At 42.8% G+C, this 23,499-nt stretch overlaps 1 protein-coding gene across 14 annotated transcripts in view; it reads left to right on the top strand.

The window, feature by feature from the left end:
* The window catches only part of LOC138760542 (serine/threonine-protein kinase MARK1-like), a 302,067-nt gene that overhangs the window by 40,055 nt on the left and 238,513 nt on the right, over nt 1-23,499 (top strand). For 11 of the 14 annotated variants that reach the window (XR_011355689.1, XM_069931242.1, XM_069931237.1 and 8 more), the window contains one exon: nt 20,639-20,803. The exons of 2 other annotated variants lie outside the window; for them this stretch is intronic. The gene's annotated coding sequence lies outside the window, so the exon portion shown is untranslated. Of the gene's footprint in view, nt 1-19,771; nt 19,980-20,638; nt 20,804-23,499 lie in introns of all 14 variants that reach the window. One more of the 14 variants, XM_069931239.1, reaches the window with a different exon arrangement.

Here is a 23,499-nt window from a genome sequence, read left to right as displayed (position 1 = left end):
GACCACCGCCAGTGGGCTGATAACACCTCAAACCGTGCATCTTGGCGCCTCACAGTTTGGCGGGCAGCAACCTCCTTTGAAGAAGACCGCAGAGCCCACCTCACTGACAAAAGGCAAAGGAGGAAAAACCCAACACCCAACCCCAACCAACCAATTTTCCCCTGCAACTGCTGCAACTGTGTCTGCCTGTCCCGCATCGGACTTGTCAGCCACAAACGAGCCTGCAGCTGACGTGGACTTTTTACCCCCTCCATAAATCTTCGTCCGCGAAGCCAAGCCAAAGACAAGAGACAAGAAAGACTACAACCACCTGGGCTCTCCAGGGGCTGGTGCTCTGCTCTACGATGCCCTCCTGTAGTAGCCTGCGGACCTCTGTCCTAATAAAGGCTCTGTCCCTCGGGCTGTACCTCCTGCTCTTTGTGGCTATTGGTGTGCATTCTGGGGTCAGGTGTGTGAACAGTGGAAGGGGTTCTATGTTCAGGACAGACAGGCTGCAGTGTTGTTTCTTCGTAAGGCGTAGTGGGGGGTGAGGCCCGTTGTGCACTATTGTAATGGTTTCTAACTGCAACTGAAAATCTAACCCCAGTAGTACCGGGGCACATTGATGAGGGAGTACTAGCAGTTTGAACCCTTTGTATTTTGTGCCCTGGATATCTAGAGTAACCCTGCAAAACTGTTTTATCTCAGCCGCAAGGCTGCTGGCTGCTAACAGGATCCAGTGCTCACTTGGGCGTGTGGGGAGAGCAAGGCAGTTGACTAACCCTGGTCAATAAAACTTTCAATGCTTCCACTATCTATTAAGCAATTTACCCTCACATCATTAATTTTGAAGCACACAGTGGCATCAGATAAATTGTGTGGATTCGCCTGATTCATGCGTAGGGAAGCAAGTCTGGCGTGTCCTTCGTGTTCTTCCATCCGATAGTACTCGGCATCCTATTCATCTCCTGAAGACTGTGTCCTCTGCTCTGTAGCATTTGTCCAAGATGGCCGGCTGCACATGGCATTCTTCTTCTGTTTGTCTGTGGAGAAAGAAGAGCTTTCCTGCCTCTCATTAGCATGAGAATGGGCCTTGGCTGTGGCCTTGGGGCTTCTGCAGACTTTTGCATAATGCCCTCGTATTCTACAATTGGAACAGACATTCTCTCTGGCAGGACAGAGGGCTCTGGTTTGTCCACAGAAAAAGCACTTGGGACCCTCAAGGTGCTGCTGCTGCTGTGAATTCCTGTGAGGCAGCATACTTTTCTTTTTGTGAAGCTAGAGAGTCCAGCAGTGTGACGTTTGTCCCAGCCCTAGGGTCCTGTGAGTACTCCTCCAATTCTTTCCTGATGCTTTCTAAAGCTTCTGCAATAGACTCTGCCTCATCTAGCCCCACCATTCCTTTCTCCTGCAATCGACGCCTCGTCTCAGTGGACCGTATGCCCGCAACAATTCTGAGCTGATACTGCTTTAAAGTTGCAGTCTCTTGCCAGGTCTTTCAGAGAGAGTATAAAGTCTCTGGCAGACTCCCCTACTTGTTGTGACCTGGTCATGAGCCTGTACCGGGAGTGGAGTTTGCTATGTCCTTACTGTAACGCCTCTGTAAAGTGCTCATTGCCTCTTGATACGACCTGGGATCCTGTATAAAGGAGTAAGGGTGGTCTCCCAGCTGCGCTAACAGCAGCATTAATAGTTCTTTATCCGATGCCTCAGCACCCTCCACGTAATTCAGAAAGCATCTCTGCCAGCGGCCGAAGTGTGTGCCGGCTCCGGGATTTCAGGGGTCGAGCTCCAGCCTGTCTGATTGCAGCTCATGGCTAAGCCGCAGTCTCTGGTCCCTTAGGTAATGTGGGGGCACCCCGGGGGTCGTTCCCGATCTCCATGTGGTCTCTGGGTCTAGGTGTAGCAAGGGCGGACCCTGGGGTACTGGGAGCTGCAGGTAGAGCCTCTGTGGGGCTTGTGTCTTCTGGAGGAGTAACCTGGGTGCTTGGGGATGTTGGCTGAGTCTCTGGCTTTGGGACATTTGCAGGAGGCTTACAGGAGGAATCCCAGCGGTAGCGTCAGGTCTCTGTGGTAATGGGGAAACTGCTGCTGGGGGAGTGATGGTAGCGGTCTCTGCTTTCCCTGGAGTGGTCAGAAATTCTGCACATACATGGCGATCGGGAGCACGACTTGTGGAGATCCCTCCACCAACGCTTGTAATGGCCCCTTTCTGATCGGACCGGGGTTTAGGATTGGCGGCACCTGTACCGGTGAACCCATAGGGCAAAAAACTATTGGCTGTTTCTTACCTGCCTTATCGTACTTCTGTGGTCTTCCCCGCATTCCACCACGATTCCAGTGCAGCAGTCCCTTGCCGTCTCTGTCCTCGGATGCACGTGCGTGCTGGTCATCCCCGGATTCCATTCCTCAGGAAGAGTCTCCAGGCGGTCGGGAATGTGCGTTGGAGCAGAAGTAGCTTCCATCCTGGTAGCTGTGATATTAGTTTATTAAATCGTACTGATAATGATCACACCAGCAGTGCGAGTGTAAGACAGCTTTAATAAACTAATATGTACACTAAGAGGTCTTGTCTCTCTGCAAGATGAATCTGGAAGGCTAACTGTAGTTCTGGACTGCTTTATATACAAGGTCACCGGGGTGACCCCTGGTGACCTAGTGGTCTAATTACATATCACCACAGAGGTTTCCCCTTGCAGTAGGCCAGTGATGTACCACCACATTCACCCCCTTCTGCCCCTTCTTTAAAATTGTCCCAGGGTGGGGGGAGGGAGGAGGTTGCAGTCCATGGTCACCCAGAGCCCCAAAACATATACACATTATTTACAGATTGAGACGGTCCGGTGACTGTCGGAGTCTCTGCGACCATCATAGGACTGGCTCCTGGTCACTCGTCAGTAAGAGTATGCAGGGTCTGGGGGCGGGGGCCGGAGCAGCTGGTGTGGTGCAGCACGGAGGGGTGACCGGAAGGGGGGGCCAAGGTTAAGATGTGTGTGTCACATTGGATGGGCGGGGAGACAGGAGGTCTTGAGTGCCCCATAGCTGTCCGGGATTGGAGGGGTGCAAAGACCACATTCGTGGGAGGTTTATACATGGCCTCGAGGGTGATCATCGCTTCCGAGTATCCGGTGCAGTCTTTGAGTGCCTGGAAGGCTTGGGGACCCAGCTTCGATCGGAGTTGGACGAGCCTCTTTCGGTCGGTGTCCAGGATGTCATCGGCGCGTGCCTAAATGATCACTTCCACCGTGTGTTTCCAGATCTCGAAGCTTGTTTGTGCTTCCAGGTGGTGTGGGTCAATTTCGAGGCTCCCGGTGCTCAGGAGCTTTTCCATAGCAGCTTTAAAATTTTATGTCGAATAAATTGTGGTGTGCTATCGAACAGAAGCAAACACACAAAACATAAAGTCTGTTCAACAGGCTTTATTCGACATAAACTTTCACAGAGCTAGCTGTGAGGAGTGCTGTTGCAAGCGCTGAGAGAGTTTTCGAAGGGCTGGCTCTGGCTGATATCCCGGAGAGTTAATGGGCTTGGTCCTTTCAGGTCGGCTGATTGACAGCCAGCCAGGTGTTGTCTTGTCCCCGTGCTCTTCTGCAGGTACAGAGGTTGCCCCTGCAGTAGACCAGTAGTATATCACCACAAGTCTCCCTGGACCAGCGCTGTGGCTCCGCTCCCTGCTCCCTGCTCCCTCTCTCCTGGTCCGCAGCAGTGGCAGCCATTACAGCAGCTCCAGCAGTGCCGCCACTTTAAAAAAATTTAAACAGTATTCTGCTTTTCTTTTCTTACCATCGAAGTGGATTATTTTATTTGACATTATATTGCAGCTCCCTTTCCTTCCTCACATTCACTGCCCCACCCCCTCCACCAGTCCATCAATTACCATAAAAGACTGAGGAGGTGAAACTTTTGGCTATTATTGACTGTAGATTGGTGCACCAACCAAACTCATTGACTAATCATGGCAGGGTGAATGTGGATCATGCAAAGGGGTTATGGGTATGATTGGTCTCGGGAGGCATGCCCAGCCAGCAGTAACCAATCACAGTATAACAGTGGTTTCCATATTCATCCCTCCTTTTTAAGAAGAGTCCTGTGGGGTGAGAGAAAAAAAATGAAGCAAATATATAGATGTATACATATTTTACAGGTCAAGTCTGTCAGGGGGTTTCATTCTCTGCAGAGAACGATGTGATAATGGTTGGGGCGTAACCATGGTGCTCTGAGCAACCTGTGGGGTCGGTTTGTCATCACTGGTTATAGTTCTCCAGGGAGAAGGGACAGGTGAAGGGAGGAGGGAGTGTGGTGCTGGTGCATCATAGGTGACAACAGATGCCAGAGGTGGAGTGTGGTCGGCAGCAGGTTCAGGGATCCCCAAGATGGCAGTAGGGGAGAGTGTCTGTTGGTGGTCGATAGCAGTCGGAGAGGTAACCAATGGTGCCAAACCCAAGATCAAGACTGTGTCCGTGTCCACATGCCCATCAGGTAAGGCCACGTAGGCATACTGGGGCTTTGCGTGGAGGAGATGGACCTTCTCAAACAGTGGGTTAGTCTTAGATTGCCTGGCATGCTTCTGAAACAGGACTGTTACTGGAGAGGTCAGTCAAGCAGGCAGTGGAGTTCCTGGGGTCAACTTCCTAGGGAAAGCAAATATGTGTTCATGAGGCGTATTGTTAGTGGCCATACATAAGAGCAACCGTACAGAGCAGAGTGCATCTGGGAAGACCTCTTGCCAGTGGGAAACAGGGAGGCCCCATAACCTCAGTGCCAAGAGGATGGTTTTCCAGACCACAACATTCTCCCTTTCCACCTGCCCATTCCCTCTAGGATTGTAGCTGATGTTCCTGCTTGTGGCAATGATCCTGGCCAGCAGGTACTGCCACAGCTTGTCGCTCATGAATGAGGACCCCCCTCCCCACCTCAGTTGCTGTGGATGAAGCAGGTGTACCCAAAGAGCATGAAGATATTGAAGAGGGAGGAGTCACGTGATGGAGTAGTGGCCGGACGGTGAACTCCAGCCCTCTCCAGAAAAGTCGGGAAAAACAAGAGAAAACACAAAGGCACAGAAATAAAAGTTACAGAAAAGTGAGTATAAAGGTGGCAAGAAGATGGCGACAAAAAAAGAAAAATCGAAAGCAACGGTAAGAAGAGAGGAAGAGAAGACAAAGGAGGAAAAAGGTGAAGGCCTTACCTGTCCGAAGAGGCCCGCTGCGGAGAGAGAAACCCGCTCCCTCAGGTCGGTAAATAATGGACTACAAAAATGGCTCGCAGAGCCGAGTAAAAGTGCGCAACCGCGCATGCGAATGGAAAAAAAACACACCGACGGGAGGGGGGACCAGCTGGGGAGTCGATCTCCACAGCCGGCAACGACAGCTGCAGAACACCTGCAGCAAGAAGAGACCACAGAAGACAATAGAAACAAGAAAGAAGAGGAGGAAAGGGCACCAAAGAAACAACAGATGGTCAACCCAGAGGAAGAAGAAGAAGAAGAGTATGGTGAAATAGAAGAAGAAAAGAAAGGCAAGGTAAAGGATATACTTGCTCTTATTAAAGGATACATGGAGTCATTTAAAGAATGGCAAACACAGGAATTTAAGGATTTAAGAAAAAGAATAAACAACACAGAAGAGAAAATAAATAAAATGGAGATGACCTTAACAGAAATGGGAAAAAAAATGGACAAGATGGAAGAGCGGGCAGTAGCAGCAGAAATGGAGGTAGAAGACTTAAAAAAGAAATTGGAGAAATCTAATAAAAAAACTAAAGAGACACAAGAACTACTAGCTCAAAAAATAGATACAATGGAAAACCATAACAGAAGAAATAACATAAAGATAGTGGGCCTTAAGGAAGATGAAGAAGGCAAGAATATGAGGGAGTTTATAAAAGAGTGGATCCCTAAGAACCTAGGATGTCCAGAACTACAGCAAGAATTGGAAATAGAAAGGGCACATAGAGCATTGGCCTCTAAACCACAACCACAACAAAAACCAAGATCTATTGTAGTAAAATTCCTAAGATATACTACAAGAGAAAAGGTACTGGAGAAGACAATGGAAAAAGTAAGAGAGGGCAACAAACCACTGGAGTATAAAGGGCAAAAAATCTTCATTTATCCAGATATAAGTTTTGAACTCCTAAAGAAGAGAAAAGAGTTCAATACAGCAAAGGCGATTTTATGGAAGAAAGGGTATAAATTTATACTAAAGCATCCAGCGGTATTGAAAATATTTATTCCAGGACAACAAAACAGACTATTCTCGGATCCAGAAGAAGCACGAAAATTTGCAGAACAATTACAAAAATAGACTGAGGGAGGAAGACGGGTAATGAGAGTTAAAATGATCACGATTGATATGTATGTGGGTAAAGACAAAAATAGACTGAGGGATGAAGACGGGTAATGAGAGTAAAAATGATCACGATTGATATGTATGCGGGTAAAGAGGTATAAGAGTGAATAGAGACAATGAGCATACATGAATGTATCTGTACTTAGAGGAAAATATAGATAGTATAGACAAGAATTAATAAGGGAAGGTAATGGAATAGAGAGAATAAGGAGGGAATTAAAAGAGTGACCTTTGTGACATATGAAAAGTGAAATCTTTTCTGGGGGAGGCGGGGTGGGGGGAAATAGCGGTCACTGCAAAATCAGTTGACGCTTGCGAGTGGATTCGCAAATCCAAATGGACAGGGGAGATGTGGTTGTCCGACAAGGGATAAAGGACAACTCAGGAGGTGAAGGGGAGATTGGGGATAAATAAGATAGAAATAGGAGAATAAGGAAAATGTTGGATGTTGTAGGAATGTTGTCTTATAAAGAGTTGAAAATAAGAAAACAGAAATGGAAAAGGAGCAAAGGTAATGATGGAAAAACGGAAAGAGAAGATAAACAAATTATAAAAGGGCTACGCTGAACTAGATGTCTTTAAATATTAATGGAATACATAACTAAATTAAAAGGAAGAAACTACCAAATTTAAATGAATAAATGTATTCCATTAGAAAAAATAACATATTGGTTAAGAAATAATATTGAAATATTCGAACAAGTATAGGAGCCTTACATTAAATACAATAGCGAAAATCTACCGGGGACAAACATTACCTAAGTTGATGGAAGGAGAAGGAAAGAAAAGAATGGACTCAGTAGAATTTCTGGTGTAATTTTGTTGAATGACAACATTGTCTGACTGGCTTAATGCAACCTAGATTGTATACCTAAAATGGATGAGAGTGGGGGGGTGGGAGGGTGGTTTGGGAGGAAAAGGGGGGGGGGAAGAAAAAGTCACTGTATATGTGTGAAAAAGAAATAGTGTATATCATGGCTAATGTGATTTATGGTGTGAAAAATAAAAAAATTTAAAAAAAAAAAAAGATATTGAAGAGGGCCTTGATGAATAGCTGTGGTCATGTCCGGACAGGGGATGGCAAAAGGGAAGCAAGAGTATTCATCGATGATGGTAAGGAAATAAATGTTCTGGTTTGAGGAAGGAAGAGGCCCCCTGAAGTTGAAGTTGATGCTCAGGTACTCAGAGCTTTGATCAGATGCACCTTGTCAGGTTTTCACTCAGTGCAGATCTGGCAGTTTTTCTGGCAGTTATTCTGACTTCCTCAATGGAGTATGTTAGGTTCTGGGCTTTAATGAAATGGAAGAACCTAGTCACTCCAGGTGACAGAGGTTGTTGTGGAAGGTCTGAAATTTGTCCATTTGGATACTGTCATGTCCCATGGGAGAGAGTGTCTGAGGGCTTGTTAAGTTTGCCATGGAAGATAAGATATTATAATTATACTTGGACAGTTCAATTCTCCACCTGAGGATTTTATCATTCTTGATTTTGCCCCTCTGCTTATTATTGAACATGAAGGCAACCACCCACTGGTCCATGAGGAGGATGAATTGTTTGCCAGCCAGGTAGTGCCTCCAATGGCATATGGTCTCAACGATGGCCTGGATCTCCTTTTCAACTGAGGAATGGTGGACGTCAGGGCCTTGGAGGGTGCATGAGAAGAAGACGACTGGTCTGCCCACTTGGTTGAGTGTGGCAGCCAGGGCGAAGTCCGATGCATTGCTCTCCACCTGGAACAGCATGGATTCATCTATAGCATGCAACACCGCCTTGGCGATATCATCCTTGATATGGCTGAATGCTGCACAGGCCTCTGCCAACAGGGGGAAAGAGGTGGCTTTGCCCAAAGGGCAAGCCTTGTCCACATAGTTGGGGACCCATTGAGCATAGTACGAGAAGAAACCCAGGCATCTTTTCAAGGCTGTGAGGGTGTGGGAGAGGGGTAGCTCCAGTAGAGGGTGCATGCAGTCGGGGTCGAAACCAATTATGCCTTTTTCGACCACGCAGCCGAGAATGGCTACTCAGGTTGACCAGACACACATTTCTCCTTGTTATAAGTAAGGTTCAGGAGCTTCACGGCCCGGAGGAATTTTCAAAGGTTAACATCATGGTCCTGCAGGTCATGGCCACAATTGTCATTAGTCTTCCAGTTCTATTCCACCCTGAGTCATGGACCCTGCCTTGTGCAATAACTTGCTATATACCTGCTAATCAATTGTGTTTGGAAATCCATATATGTGACATGTACCAGTTTGATTTTATTCACCTTGCTCACCACAGGTTTTCAGAACTTTAATGACTAGTCAAACACAATTTCCTTTTAATAAAACCATTCGGACTCTGATTGTACTGTATTATGATTTCTGCCTCTAACTGCCACATTAATCCAGTTGGTCTCATTCTATAAAGATAATCCGTCTATCCTGCCTACTCTTCCCCATCTACTCAGCAACATTTTTTCATTTTCCCAGTTTGGATGAAGGGTCTTGGACCTGAACCATTAAAAACCCTTTCACACTTGCAAGTGATCCCAGGAAGTAATGGACAATCGCCTTTAAAGTGGCTAATGTGAAAGATGATGTCATCTCATGCTGGGGATTGACGGCTTCAACCCCTAGTACAAACCTGCAGATGCCAGTGTTGCAATCAGGCAAGTGTGAAACTGGCAATTGCATTGTGGGATTGAAATGACCCAAGTTTTTGTGGGTGCAGAAATGTGAAGGAAGAAAAGATTAAATGAAGGAATAAACTATGCTTTGGGAAAGTCACAGTGGGATAGAGAGAGAAAGAGGGGGAGAAATAAATAGTAATAGCAGACAATTTTTAAACAGCATGGGAAAGTTGGTAGCGCTATAGCGCACAATTTATAAAGATCATGGGAAAAAGCAATGGCAGACCTGACTCTCAGAATGCTGTGCAGCAGAGAAACCCCTCCATGAATGCTCTATGTGCAGACAGCCCTTTCTCTGCCACATGGCATTCTGGGAGGGCAGGTTCACCATTGCTTTTTCCCACAGTATTTATAAATTGTATGCAATAGTGCTTCCAACTTTCCCACACTGTATAAATTGTTCACAAGTAGTGCTACCAACTTTCTCATGCTATATAAATTGTGCGCTATAGAGCTGCAAACATTTCCATGCTGTATAAATTGTGCACTAAAGCGCAACCAACTTTCCCACCTTGTTTAAAAATTGCCCGCTATTGATATTTATTGCTAGCACCTTCCCACGGTCCTTTATAAAGGTTTATATAGGTCAGTCCCTGACATGAGATAATGTTATCGGATGCCGGGATTGAGCTGATTTTGCTTTCACACAAGACACTTTAAAGACAATTGGCCGTTCAGTGTCCCAGTTAGGAGTGGCTAAGTGTGAAAATCCAAATCCCCATTCTTATCTCATGACACTGAATGACCAGTTTAGTGGGACGCAAGTGTGAAAGGGGCTATAGATACAATAATCCCTTTAAAAATGAAGAATCTTAGATGTATCAACTTCACAATAAATGTAATTATAGTTGAGTGGCACAATGTAGAGTAACATGGCAATCACTTTACAAATACTGAGGTTCCACAAACATTACATTTTTGTGTTGAACATTATTGCAGCTGAAATGTCAATTGTGCTTATCTTTCTGTTCTTTAATTGATTTCATTTTTGCTGAATCCAAACAATGTTTGGATAGTTTAAATCCACAAAAAAAAATGACTTTGAGAAATTAAAATGAAAAAGTTTTTTTTTCAAAACACTGTATTTAATAAAACCATCCAAAAATGTAATCCCAATGAGGAAATGTTTCACAAAAATGGAGATGAATAATGAAAGGTACACGCCTCAGATCATTTAAGCGCTCCATTATCAAAGTAAGCGTTCCTAAAATTCATTTCACCTATTCTGAAAGTGTATTCAATTCCAATTCTAGCCCAAATAGAAAATTGTGTTAGTTTCACTTCAACTTATAATTAAATAAAATTGGACCTACTTTTAGTAAGATGACAACAGGCTGAACTAAAATGTTAGTCACAAAGTCATGATATAAATAAGGCTCTGATTTGGTTTAGGGGCTCTTTAGTATACTTTACAACCCCAGCTAGTTCTGCTGATGTCATCATCCTGAGGGATGGGAGATCTACCCTCGAATGTCTATAGCAATTGTCCAAGATCCATTAATTAGATTAGAAAGAAACTTTAATTCAGACTGAGGCAAAAGCCTCTGGACTCTGTAGAATTTCTGGTGTATTTTTGTTGAATGACAACATTGTCTGACTGAATTAATGCAACCTAGATTGTATACCTAAAATGGATGAGAGGTGGGGGGGGGGGGGGGGTGGCTTGGGAGGAAGGAGGGGGGGGGGGAGAAAAAGTCACTGTAAATGTGTGAAAAAGAAAAAGTGTATATCATGGCTAATGTGATTTAGGGTGTGAAAAATAAAAAATTTAAAAAAAAAGATGTCAGAAATGGACAATTTAAGGAAGTATTTCACCTCTGTATAGCAGAAATTCCCATATGTTTAATTTTGTGCTAACAGAATTAATTTTCAGTTAAATGGCATGTTAGTCAGAAGTTTGGAAACTTGGAGCAAAGGACTTTGAATGACTAAACCTAGAAATTGGACAAAATGGAATGGAGGTCAACCCACAGGACTATAAGAATGACAAAAGGGATCGCTGGAGTCTCCCTCCCCCCATCAATGTAATCTACCAGAATCGTTGTCTGAAGAGGGTGCAAAAAATCATTGAAGACCCCTTGCCCCCTACACACAGCATCTTTCAGCTGCGTCCATCAGGGAAGAGATACAAGAGTATTAGAGGCGGCCCCACTAGTCTGAGGAAAAGTTTCTTCCCACGGGAAGTGAGAATGTGAACGACCAAAGGAACTGCTCACACTAACCATCCGCGGCTCTCATATTCATGAAACAATATTTATTTATCAGCTCAGTGCCAGCATTGAGCTAATTTTGCTTTCACACTAGACACATTGAAAGCCAATTGGCGGTTAATTCCTGGGATCACTTGCAAGAGTGAAAGGGGCTATTGATTCCCAAGCATATTTTCTAATTTTTATATCTCTTTGTAAAAAAGATGTTTAAAACCAGAAGCTTAATGATACCCAAACATATTTTCTTTTTTCATAACACTTCAGAAAATGGTTTTTAAAACCAAGAAGCTTCTCTCAAAATCTTGGATTAGCTCATCTGTTACCAGCAGAGGAATGATAGGGTTCAGCACAGCAGTTAGAGGATAAATATGTCTTCTGGTTGAGGAGTCTAAAACCCAGTTTCATCTGGGGAAATGGACAAAGGACTAGGAGATGGAATTCAATTCAAATAAGTGTGAAATTGTGCATTTTGTGAAATTAAACAGCGGCAGAATATTTACTGTGAATGGCAGGACACTGGGGAAGTGCAGAGAAACAGAGGGGTACAGCCCTGAAGCTGTAAAAAATATTGGTGAGACCTCACCTGGAATATTTTGGAGCAAACATGGGCAAATGAAAATAGCTCAGATAGGCAAGTTAGTCAGCATTGATGATTGGGGCTGAAAGGCCTGGTTCCCTGCTGAAAATCTTCATGACTCTACCTGATCAAAATGAACAATATTCTTCAAGAGATTGATGACTTGGATGCAAAGAAATGATTCACCTGACTCAGGCAAGGGCAAAAGGGGATCAGTTTCAGAATATGGGGTAGGTCATTTAGAACTGAGATGAGAACATTTTTTTTCCACTTGGAGGGAGGTTAACCTTTGGAATTCTCTATATCGAAGGGCTATGTCATTGTGTTCATTCTAAACACAGACTAAGACTTCTCAAAAGGGAATTGAAAGATTCGGTGAAATATCTTTGAGGAAGATCAGAAATTATAGAAATGCACTGCGAAGCAGGCTTGAAGGGCCAGATGACCTACTCGTGTTCCTACTTTTTGCATTCTTATGCTCTTAACAAAGTGATAGCTGAAAATTCTTGTCACAAATTCAACCATATCTTCCTTTTCATACTGAAGTTCCACAATTCACTTTTAACTTTCTTTTTCTTCAGTGTTGAAAGGCAGGCCCTTGTTTATAGTGCTCAATACAACTTTCTGCACCAGCTCTACCTCACACCACAAAAGATTCATAAGGCAAAACCAGAGGTGCTGGAGACGTGCTTCAGGTGTGAACATTTGCAAAGGTAGCCCCATTTTAGCAGGATTTGGCCAATGTACTAACCAGGTAATCTTTCCACCAGATCCAACGTTGTATCTGTTGGGGAACTACAAATTAACCAGATTCCAGATTCAATTCATATTTATTTTGTTGTCGATAGCAAAAAAAATTTATAGCGATGACCTGGAAGTCTGACTTCCCTCTTCTTATCATTCATTGGATTACTGAGATGCATAGCTGTATTCCCATGGAAAAAAACTGATATAGCACCTTTATTAAAATATGGCAGCCATATCTGATGTATACGGGAGCACAGCTGTAGCCACACCCTGACAAAAAGACTCACAGAGATCTACCAATAGATGGATTAATAAAAGTATAAGGGGGTGGCTCCACAACTTCGATGGACACTTACGGGAAGTGCCGACACCACATCCAGCCTCTCCTTTTTTTAAATTTTCTCTGTCTTTCCCTTGGGGGGGGGTGGGAATGGGAGGGGGAGAAAACCCACATGTATGTCGATTGCTGGGAGATATTAATATATTCTGTAACAGAGAGTGATGTTATCCTCTAGTTTATTGATGAAAAACAAAAATTAAAATATTAAAAAATAATAATAATCTTTGTCCCCTCTGGGACTAGTTTTCTTTTATTGGTCACAGTGTTTGAGCTACCAAAAGAAAATAAACACACACACCGAGAGCAATTCAGTTCATACAAGGCTTTATTACTAAATCTAAAGCTGAATTCACACTACAATATGCAAGTCCTTCCCAATTATACTTATCAATGCCTGGACTGGTCCCAACTGCCGAAGCGAGACAATGACTGCACACTTGTAGTAGGTTGTCGGGGCACTGGTAGCAGCTTCTCCACCTCCCTCAACCGGGACGTTAGCTGGACTCTTGAAGTTCTTCTTCTTGCTGGGAGATGTTGCCACCTCTTGGAGAGTCTCAAACTTCAGCAGTGAGACCATGGCTTATATTGCCCAAAACTTGTTTACTTCAGATCTTATCTCTTTGAACAAATGATTTAATTATCTTCAAGGTCTGGCGGTCTGCGACCAACAAAAGAAAACTGCATCTCTGGGCCTGGTGGAGGTTGGATAATGTCTACTGATTCATATGCATCCCTGGGCCCCATAGTGTAAATTAGATATCTGATTCACTGCATCCTGGGCCACATGGTGGAATTTAGGTGTGTCTACTAAATATGCACATCCTGGGCTTTTTGGTGTAAATTAGATTATGTCTGCTGATTCTAAACAAGCAGGTTCTCAGCCTTGCAGCTGCAGAAGTAAAAAACACAGTTTAAATCTTCCATTACAGAGGCATAGATCAGATAGACAACCAACACCTTTTTTCCAAGCCACAGTAACAAATACCAGATAACATCTGTTTAAGATGAGATGCGGAAAGTTTAAGGTAGCCGTCAGGGATATTTTTTACATGGAAAGAAACAGGTACCTAAAATGCCTTGCCAAGGGTGATGGTAGAGTGGTGGAGGCTGGTTTAATAGGGACATTTAAAATACTCTTGGACATAGATGCAAGAAAAATAGTGGGTTATGGATGTGAGGAAGGGAAGGTTTAGATAGTTGAGTTGGTTTATATCAGTCGGGACAACATCATGGAATGGAGGGCCTGCGCTGTGCTGTATAAAATTAATTTTTTGGGACCAAACTAACTGCTCCTGGTTAATTGCAGTCGAGGATAGTTCTAAAAATTCATGTTTTTTTAGAATTCTTATTTTGAATGGCGTGTGCAAAAAAAGTTTGAATTCACAATAACAATTCTGCATGAATTACATCAGTGAAGTCTGCATTGAAGCAGGAATATGGTAACACTGACAACTTCCTGTTCTCTAAGTTAACTGCACATAAAACCAAAAGTTGTGTCAGTTTTGTGAAGTGCTACAATAAGCATGTACATTAGAAAAAAGCATGATTTTAATTGCTACATCAAAAAGTTCAAGTTCATTTGTCAAACTGATTGTACCAGTACAAATCGACAAAATAGCGTTCTCCGGTCTACAGTGCAAAAGTCCAAAATGCATATACAGACATAACACACAGACAAACTATACGTACATCCAGTGCATATGGACATATATTAAAATAAATATTATTAATAAATAGTAGAATCAGGGAGAGTTGTCTTATTAGCCATTCAGCAGTCTTAATGCCCGTGGGAAAACACTATCTTTTAGCTTGTTGGTTCTGGCTGTGATACTTCTGAAATCTTTTTCCTGATGGGAATAGCTGGAAGATGCTGCGTGTTGGATGTTAGTGGTCTTCCTTGATTTTGTGAGCCCTCTTTAAACAGCAATCCTGATTAACCACATTGATGGGGATGTGAGAGATGGGAAAATTGATCTAAAATTATGAACATGGAAGAAACTAAAATTCATCAGTTAATGGCTGTAACCAGTACAAACAGGATGAGCTTGGGGATTAGGATGCAGGAAAGCAGAGTCAGCACGATTAACATAAGAATCTTCTTTGTGACAAGAGCCACCATAAGACTAAGAAAAGGAATGGTAAGATACAATAGAATGTAGGAAGTTGAGGTAGTCTGGATCAGATAAGGGTCTCCTAGCCCTAGATAGAAGTACCAAGTCCTACATATCTAATTAGCTAACCTTACACAGATTTATACATGTTAAATTAGCCAACCCTAGATAGGATGAGTCAACTCTGTATACCAAGAGACTGTAGCCCCAAGAATCAGGAAGGTGTGAATAAGGACAATGACATGATGGGACACCCACAGGATACCCCCTGGTCCTCCAAGTGTACTGAAACTGCATGTAGGCAGGAAGGATTGCCTCTGCCAAACCCATCCAGGGGGCAGAAGAATGTAAGGGGGAGGGTATTCTGATACTGAAATTTACTGTATAAAAGTTGGGTGAGCCCCAGTGTATGTGTGTATTCCCAGGGTAAGGGGAAGCACCCAACTTTGCATTGTTGTAAAATAAATGTTCTTTGTTCTCAATTTTTGTCTCGAGCAATTTCTTTAAAGGTACTTCAATTTCTAACAGGGATGAGGGTAGGGGTTGGGGGAGGTGTTGGAGGGGGAAATCACAGTGTTCCTTTCTGCTCCTTTGGATTGAGCAACCGTACCAGGCTGTGATGCAGCCAGCCAGGACGCTCTCAATAAAGCTCCTGTAGAAAGTTGACAGAATGGTGCCTCTAAGGAAATGCAGTCACTGTTGGTGGTAATGATACCTACCCTGGTGAGTGTGGCCAGTCTTATGCATAAAGTTGTCTTTGTTGTTCAAAGTGATAAAAAAAGACTGAATATATTCAAATCATAATGAATGCAATTTGCATAGATTTCAGCATACTTTTGTCTGGTTAGCCTCCTTCATGGAGATTGCAATAAATAAAAACACTGTACAACTTGGCAGAAGGCTTGTATGTTCTCTTCTGGCGGTGCACTGGGAAAACCATCTGTCCTACTTAGCATATTGCATGCGTGTGATTTGAGAGGGCTCATGGGAATTTAATATCTCACCTGAAATGGGAGAAACCTCATTGTAACACTGAAGTGGCAATCCCTGAAATTTACTGGTATTTCTGGCAGTTTTTAAACTCAGATTCAAGACTGCTCCCATTGAATTAGAACCAATTCTTCTTTTGCCTCTTTCGTCTTTTTTTAATATTTAATTTAGACATACTGCACAGTAACAGGTTATTTCAACCCATGAGTCTGTGCGACCCAATTAACCTACAAACCCCGGTACATTTCTTCTCTTTGCACTCCCCTTCTTTTGCTTATACATGATTAAAATTAACAAATATTTATACATGAATGTAGGAGGTAAGATTAGTAAGTTTGCTGATGACACATCAGTTAGTGATGTATTTTATAATGAGGATGAAAATCTAAAGTTACAAAATAATATTGATCAGCTGGGGAGCTGGTCAGAGCAGTAGCAGATGGAATTTAACTCCAATAAGTACAAGATGATGCATTTTAGAAGGTTTTATAAGAGTAGGATATAAACAATGAATGACGGGGCCTTAGGGAGTATTGAAGAACAGAGGGACTTTCGTGTACACTTCTAAAGAACCCTAAGGTGGCAGCAAAAGTAGACAAGGTAGTTTAGAAGGCATTAACCTTCATTTACCATAGCATAGGTTCACAACCTGATGAGGATGAGGTCGATGGCATTTAAGGCCAGTGATCCAGATCTCTACAGGATGTCCAGGTACAACCTACTGAAAGCCATCTCAGCAGCAAAGAGGAAATTCTGAGGGAAGCTAGTGATAGTTAGATACTCACCAACTGTGGCAGGAATTATAGGCCATTACATCCTACAAGGTGAAGCCAAACACCATAAATGGCTGTGATGCTTCACCAGGCGATGAGTTGAACACCTTTTATGCTCACTTTGATAAGAAGAACTCAATAGTACCCAAGAGAATTCCTGCAGAAGCTCACAACCCTGTGATATCTGTCTGAGAGGACAATGTCAGAACATCCTTCAAGGGGGTGTACCCTCTCACACTGAAAATCTGTGCTGACCAATTAGCAGGAGTGTTCACAGACATTTTCAACCTCTCATTAGTGCAGTCAGAGGTTCCCACCTGCTTCAAAAGGGTATCAATCATCCCGGTGCCCAAGAAGAGCAGAGTGAGCTGCCTCTATGACTTTCACCCAGTAGCACTAACACCTACTGTGATGAAATGCTTTGAGAGGTTGGTATGGCCAGAATTAAATTATACCTAAGATCTGGACCCACTGCTATTCTCTTATCATCATAATTGTTCCACAGCAGATGTAATATCATTGGCTCTCCAGTCAGCTCTGGATCATCTAGACAACAGCAACATGTACATCAGGCTACCTTTCTCTTCATAAACTGCAGCTTAGCTTTCAACACCATCATACCCTCAGTGCTGGTCAGGAAACTCCAAAACCTGGGCCTCTGCACCCATAACCCCCACCCCACCCCCGCAACTGGATACTTGATTTCCTCAATGGAAGACCACAGTCAGTACGAATCAAAAACAATGTCCCCTCCTCACTGACAATCAACACAAGCGCACCTCAAGGATACATGCTTAGCCCACTGCTCTATTCGCTCTACATTGGTTGACACCATGGGTGTTCGCAGAATTACAGATGGTAAAGAGGAAGCATAGAGGAGGGAGATAGATCGGCTGGTTGAGTGGTGTTACAACAAAAACCTTGCACTCAGTATTATCAAAACTAATGAGCTGATTGTGGACTTTGGGTGTGGGGGTGGGGGAGGGTGTGTGGTAAATCAGAAGAACACAAACCAGTCTTCATCGAAGGTTCAGCAGAGAAAGTTAAGAATTTCAAATTCCTGGATATTAGCATCTCTGAAAATCTGTCCTGGGGTCTCCACGTCAGTGTAATCACGAAGAAAGCGTTTGAGGAGATTTGGTATATCACCAAAGATTCTTGGAAAGTTCTACAGGTGAACTGTGGAGAACATTCTGACTGGTTGCATCACTGTCTGGTATGGAGGAGCCTATGCACAGTACAGGAAAAAACTAAAGAGAGTTGTGAACTCAGCCAGCTCCATCTATCCTCAAGGACTCTCGCCATCCAGGCCATGCCCTCTTCACATTGCTACCATTGGGAAGGAATCTGAAGACATCTTCTACCCCTCTGCCATTAGATTCCTGAATGGACAATGAACCACCGACATTACCTCACTTTCTCTTCTTTTGTACTAATGTATTCATTTTAAAATTTAATATATAGCAATATTTTTTAGACATACAGCACAGTAAAAGGCCCTTTCGGCCCACGAGCCCATGCTGCCCAATTACACCCATAATCTATACCCCCAGTACTTCTTTTATAAAGAAACTGGATCACCTGGAGGAAACCCACACAAACACATAGAGGACATACAAACTCCTCACAGAGACCACAGGATTTGAACCCCAGCCCCAGTTGTTGGCACTGTAATCTTTCTTTGGCTTGGCTTCGCGGACGAAGATTTATGGAGGGGGTAAAAAGTCCACGTCAGCTGCAGGCTCGTTTGTGGCTGACAAGTCCGATGCGGGACAGGCAGACACGATTGCAGCGGTTGCAAGGGAAAATTGGTTGGTTGGGGTTGGGTGTTGGGTTTTTCCTCCTTTGCCTTTTATCAGTGAGGTGGGCTCTGCGGTCTTCTTCAAAGGAGGTTGCTGCCCGCCAAACTGTGAGGCGCCAAGATGCACGGTTTGAGGCGTTATCAGCCCACTGGCGGTGGTCAATGTGGCAGGCACCAAGAGATTTCTTTAGGCAGTCCTTGTACCTTTTCTTTGGTGCACCTCTGTCACGGTGGCCAGTGGAGAGCTCGCCATATAACACGATCTTGGGAAGGCGATGGTCCTCCATTCTGGAGACGTGACCCATCCAGCGCAGCTGGATCTTCAGCAGCGTGGACTCGATGCTGTCGACCTCTGCCATCTCGAGTACTTCGACGTTAGGGGTGTAAGCGCTCCAATGGATGTTGAGGATGGAGCGGAGACAACGCTGGTGGAAGCGTTCTAGGAGCCGTAGGTGATGCCGGTAGAGGACCCATGATTCGGAGCCGAACAGGAGTGTGGGTATGACAACAGCTCTGTATACGCTTATCTTTGTGAGGTTTTTCAGTTGGTTGTTTTTCCAGACTCTTTTGTGTAGTCTTCCAAAGGCGCTATTTGCCTTGGCGAGTCTGTTGTCTATCTCATTGTCGATCCTTGCATCTGATGAAATGGTGCAGCCGAGATAGGTAAACTGGTTGACCGTTTTGAGTTTTGTGTGCCCGATGGAGATGTGGGGGGGCTGGTAGTCATGGTGGGGAGCTGGCTGATGGAGGACCTCAGTTTTCTTCAGGCTGACTTCCAGGCCAAACATTTTGGCAGTTTCCGCAAAGCAGGACGTCAAGCGCTGAAGAGCTGGCTCTGAATGGGCAACTAAAGCGGCATCATCTGCAAAGAGTAGTTCACGGACAAGTTTCTCTTGTGTCTTGGTGTGAGCTTGCAGGTGCCTCAGATTGAAGAGACTGCCATCCGTGCGGTACCGGATGTAAACAGCGTCTTCATTGTTGGTTCTCGCTCTCTGAACCCTTCTCCAGCTCTCTGAACCCTTCTCCATTAACAATGGCGTGAAGCAAGGCTGTGTTCTCGCACCAACCCTCTTTTCAATCTTCTTCAGCATGATGCTGAACCAAGCCATGAAAGGCACTGTAATAGCATTGCGCTAACCACTATGCGAATCGATTTGCATTGTAATGTTTGCCACAAAGCAACAAATTTTGTGACATGCTCATGACAATAAATTTTGATTCTTAGGTGATGGACGATTGTGTGCAGTTCCAGTCATCATACTATAGAAAAATTGTGACGACATGGGAGATTTGCATAGAAGGTTCAGCAGCAGGATTTTATCCAGTTGCAGGGGTCCAGTGCTAATTTTTTAGGTGCCGGATCTCACCAAACACAGTGACAAGGAGGTGCCTGGAGTGTCCTCATGAAGAGCCGGAGCTGCCCCCCTGAGATGGTGAGTTCCAACACCACTGCTTTCCATCCAGTCTAGATGGAAAATTTTAGTTAGTTTTAGGGTTTGTTTTCTTTGGAACAAAGGAGGCTGAGGGATTTTGATGGAGATATTTAAGATGATGAGGGACATAGAGTAGATAGGGTGGATAGTGAGAAACATTTCCTTATAACTAAAACATCTCAAATCAGAATGCATTGGATTAAGGGGAAGTGTATGAGGTTTAACGAGGAGTTAAGGGGGGAAAAAATAACGTAGAAGGTGGTGGTTGGTATCTGGAATGCATTGCCTTAGAAGATAGTGAAAGAAAAGCTTCTTGGATTATATCCAGCTCCTTTACAAACTCTGTCTTTTGCTAAGATGATAATCACTAATCTATTTTTAAGTTTAATGCCTGTTTTTGTTTGGTTATGATACTGTCGAGTTCTGTAAAATATGTCCTAAATTACATAATTGCAAAGAATCCTCATGACTTTCTTAATCAGTCTCCCTAAATGTCATTGTTGTAAATTAAAGCATCTACTGTACCATAATAATGTTAAATTGCACATTCTAGTGTGACAGCATCACCACATGGTGCTTCCTAAAATGTGAAGAAAATATTTTTGTTTCAAAGCCAAAACTACAGAATGAATAATAACAATAATGCTTCGAACCAACAGGGGCTTGAAATGGATAGAAAGATGAAGTATACTCCAAAAAGGATTATGTTTATGAAGGAAACAAAAACTCAAGCAAGCCTCATGCTTTTGCAACAGTGAATTGCCAGAGGTTTTTATGGATAAGCTAATTGATCCTTATGAGTGTTGATTTACAATCATAAAAAGGCAAGTGCATTTCCTTGTGGGGAGCTGAAAATTGTTTGGAATTTATTTTCTGATGTTTTATGAAAAAAAATGGTCACTAATTTTAAGTTTAAAATAAACAATATGCATAAATAAAACTCATTGTTTTATTATCTATGACCCATCATAGATGCCCACGAGCATTCTAGAAATGTGTTAACAGGAGAGTGGCCCAAAATTAGCTTAAAACACCATTATTATATCCAAATTCAAGTAGTTTGGATTACAACAGCTCATGGTTGTTACACAGACTAAAACTGTGATCGTGTAATGTCAGAATTTTGCAATCTTTGGAATGAAGAGAATAGGGTTTAGAAACATGGAGAGAAAAAAAGATGTAAACAAATTGATTTAATTCAAGAACGGGAGAGGGACATTTAAATAAATGACAGCCCCAAAATTCGATATCTTAAAATGATGGGACCATAGATACAAATCTTAATTCTGAATTATAACACATATTAAAATACCATTGTCCTTCCTCTTACTCCTCAAAATAAAGTGCCTGCTTATGTTCACCAACAGAAATATTTCCCCTCACTTCTCTTTCAGAATTCAGAAGGACCACTCCCTTTATAACTCCCTGACCTGTTTCACCATCTTCCCGTCTCATGATACTTTCCCATGTAAATGAAGGAAATGCAGCACTCTTCCCTTCCCACGAACAGTCATTCCTGATGAAGCAGCAGTTCACTTCACTTCCATGAGTGTAACTGCTTTTAATGTCCACAATGCAATCTCATTCAGTCCGAAGAATTGACCTTGTGCTTTCTGCTTTGTTTCTATTTTAATTCTCTAACAAGTTCAAACCCTGACATACAGTATATGGCCATCTGCACTTTCATAATGAGGAACAGATTTGTTAATTTTTAAATTTTTTTTGACATACAGTACAATGTGATAGTACAGATTCTATCACCAATCTGTATATGTACAGATTGTAGTGTAGGATGACTGTGATTGGCTGAGAGCATAGCCACGCCTATTGGCAGGTCTTAAAGGGTTACTCCTAGCCAGACCAGGTCATTCTGGACTGGACGACCTACATGTGATATGCTCCAGTCTTCTAGTTAATAAAAGCCTTGGTTTGGATCAACAAGCCTTTGATTCTTTCGACGCGCTCTATGTACAATAACATGCTCTCCTGGCCCACGAGCCCATCCCACCCATTTACACCTAAATGACCTAGAACACCTGTACATTTTTAAAGGATGGGAGAAAACTTGTAATTTGAGCTGTTTTGAAAGTGAGGCTGGTTCTGGAGTAAGGGAGAGGTTTTACTTCAGCGTTGTACTAACAGCTATGACAACCATGCCACCCAATCTTTCATCTGGCCAGGCAAACTCAATATTGAATTGAAGGACTTCTGGTGAAGTGCATCATCATTTGTGTCAAAACGGACTAGTTCTACTGCAATACATCTGCAATTATGGCTTTTTTTGCACTCCATTAAGACTGCCTGACCTGCTGGGCATTTTCTACATATCAGCATTTCACGGATTTTTATGTTCCTTTAGTTGTGATCTCTCCTTCTTTAACAGCTCTGAGTAACATATCAGCCAGGTGACTATCTACAGGTTAACACTAAGACCACACCAGTCCATCTATTATCTTTGGTCCTTTTCCCCCTCTCCATTCTCTTTTTTTTAAAATTTTTTATTTTTCACACCATAAATCACGTTAGCCATGATATGCACTTTTTCTTTTTCACACATATACAGTGACTTTTTCTCCCCCCCTCCCTCCTCCCAAGCCACCCCCCCACCCCCCCCCTCTCATCTATTTTAGGTATACAATCTAGGTTGCATTAAGCCAGTCAGACAATGTTGTCATTCAACAAAAATACACCAGAAATTCTACTGAGTCCATTCTTTTCTTTTCTTCTCCTTCCATCAACTTAGGTAATGTTTGTTCCCGGTAGGTTTTCGCTATTGTATTTAATGTAAGGCTCCCATACTTGTTCGAATATTTCAATATTATTTCTTAAACTATATGTTATTTTTTCTAATGGAATACATTTATTCATTTCTGTATACCATTGTTGTATTTTCAAATTATCTTCCAATTTCCAGGTTGACATAATACATTTTTTTGCTACGGCTAGGGCTATCTTAACAAATCTTTTTTGTGCATCTTCCAAGTCAATTCCAAATTCTTTATTTTTTATGTTACTTAGGAGAAAGATCTCTGGATTCTTTGGTATATTGTTTCTGTTATTTTATTTAATATCTGATTGAGATCATCCCAAAATTTTTCTACTCTCTCACATGTCCAGATTGCATGAATTGTTTTTCCCCTTTCTTTTTTACATCGAAAACATCTATCAGATACTGTTGGGTCCCATTTATTTAACTTTTGCGGTGTAATGTATAGTCTGTGTAACCAATTATATTGTATCATACGCAGCCTCGTATTTATTGTATTTCTCATCGTTCCAGAACATAATTTCTCCCATGTTTCCTTTTCTATCTTTATATTTAAATCTTGTTCCCATTTTTGTTTAGTTTTACCATTTGTTTCCTCATTCTCCTTTTCTTGCAGTTTAATATACATATTTGTTACCCCCTCTCCATTCTCTGAGCAATTTTGTTCTCTCTTTCCCAGTTCTGAGGAAGGGGATTTAATCTGAAATGCTGACAATGTCTCTCTATCTACAAAAGCTGTCTGACTAAGTTTCA

This window comes from Narcine bancroftii, chromosome 4 (assembly GCF_036971445.1).
Source record: "Narcine bancroftii isolate sNarBan1 chromosome 4, sNarBan1.hap1, whole genome shotgun sequence".
Lineage (NCBI taxonomy): Eukaryota > Metazoa > Chordata > Chondrichthyes > Torpediniformes > Narcinidae > Narcine > Narcine bancroftii.
Note: the sequence above shows the minus strand (reverse complement) of the source record. Positions and strands in the feature narration are given on the sequence as shown.